Below are 2186 nucleotides of genomic sequence, written 5' to 3' on the forward strand. Positions count from 1 at the left end.
TTGCTTAAGCTATACTACATCTGTATATAGAATAATCCTTGGTTTAGTGGTTTCATGAAGATAACTAAGACCTAGATTCTGGCGGGCATTACAAGTATTATCCGCAATAGGCTTAGTGAAACAAAGAGTAAATAATTGAGGCCTAAGGTGAAGTAAACTTGTGGCTTTGATTTTCGTGTCTGAAATGAAGAGACATCAACGGTTCAGAGTGAGCCGAAAGTTAAATACACTCTTAAATAATCAGGTTAAGATTTTATAATGGAAGAAAAGATCATGGTGGCAATTTAATTAGTAAAAGGGCTAATGGTTAAAGGGTAGTAGCTACAGACTTATTTTTCTCCTTATGGTGCGCATTGACTATTAGTGCGTCTAGCTACAATTTAGCTTTGGTGTTATTTAACGTTAACAATCATGTTGGCAAACTAAGAATATTGTTGAGGTGAGACGAGACGATAGTGTTTACACTGCAAACCAGTTGTGAATGTAGCTATCAGAACATAGGGTAAACAGCTGAAGCGTAGACTTCATTTCCTGTTCTTTTCCCCATTGACTGATTTCCATGTGTCCAAGATTTATCCTTATTGGATGTAAAATGTCGTCTGCTTTACTGTACATTCGCTACGTTTGGAATACTGCTTCAATATTTCGTAAATTTTATTTCAAAAAAGTGAAATAATTCCATATCAAGGTAAATAAGTTTGTAGTAGTAGACCTCTTAACTCGGAGAGGTAATATTTTGGTTTTCCCAACTTGTTGAACTATTTGACTTCGCGTATTGGTACGCCCAAAACAACACGAACAGTACGAGACATGGATAAACTTGAAGAGATTTACTACAACGAAAGAGACCCGGGGAGTTACGGGGGCGTGCATGGACTATATCGCGCCGCTATCTCAAAGGGAATTAACGTCAACTTGAACGATGTTCGGGAATTTTTAATGCGTCAAGATACGTATACGCTACACAAACCGGCGAGATACAAATTCAAAAGAAACAAGACTATAGTGTATGGAATAGACGAACAGTGGCAAATTGACTTGGCAGAAATGCAAAACATCAAACGTCACAACGACGGTTATCGATATTTATTATGCTGTATCGATATATTCAGCAAATTCGCGTTCGCAGTTGCGACCAAGGACAAAAAGGGTTCTACGATGGTAGCCGCATTTAGATCTATTTTAGAATCGGGCAGAAAACCCAAGATTGTGCAATCCGACCACGGCAAGGAATTTCTTTGCAAAGAACTACAAGAAGAATTTAAACGTAAGCGCATTAGGTTTTTCGCCACTCACTCGGAAGTTAAATCTAGCGTCGTCGAACGATTTAATCGAACTTTGAAAGCGCGCATGTACCGATATTTCACGCAAAACGATACGTATAGATACATCGACGTATTACCGGATTTATTGGAATCGTATAACAACAACTATCATAGATCTATTAAATGCAAACCGGTTGAAGTCACGAGTGAAAATTCCAAAAAGGTTTGGGATAACCTATACGGGCGTGTTGATTTTTCCCCCCCAGTTTCCTACCCCTTTGAGGTGGGCGACCTAGTTAGAATAAGCAAAAATAAAAGGACATTTGAAAAGGGGTATTTAGCCAATTACACGGAGGAATTGTTCAAAGTAACGGAACTAATAGCGAGGGATCCTCCAGTATATAAGCTCGCGGATCTAAACTCCGAACTCATTTCCGGTGTTTTCTACAAAGAGGAAATACAGAAAATTGGCAAGGATCTCGAAAACTGTAAATTTAAAATCGAAAGGGTTTTACGATAAAGAACTAAACCCGACGGTACCAAAGAACTGCTAGTTCGTTGGCGTGGATACAGTTCAGAATTTGATTCTTGGGTGCAAGAAATCGAAACAAGATGAGTTTCTACATCACACTACCCTCCGACTCATCGACGCAATATTTCAAGAACAACACCATAAGTAGGTTCCGGACATATCTACCGGAACCCATTAAACTCGACGGATCCTTGTACGAGGTTGGACTGGCCGAAATCAGCTACCCGAGAACTTGGAATAACGTGAAACAAGAATGCGCGTTCATAATTCAGGATACAACTTACGATGGCGATGTCGGAACAAACCTCAGGAACCAAGAAGGGGAGTATAAGAGTGTCGCAGTAGACGCTTATCGAGAGACGCGTGACATAACCATATTTATCCCTCCT

The sequence above is a fragment of the Phalangium opilio genome, unplaced genomic scaffold, assembly GCF_054372755.1.
Source record: "Phalangium opilio isolate 3A_F unplaced genomic scaffold, DU_Popi_V2 ptg001170l_1, whole genome shotgun sequence".
NCBI classification, from domain to species: Eukaryota; Metazoa; Arthropoda; class Arachnida; order Opiliones; family Phalangiidae; genus Phalangium; species Phalangium opilio.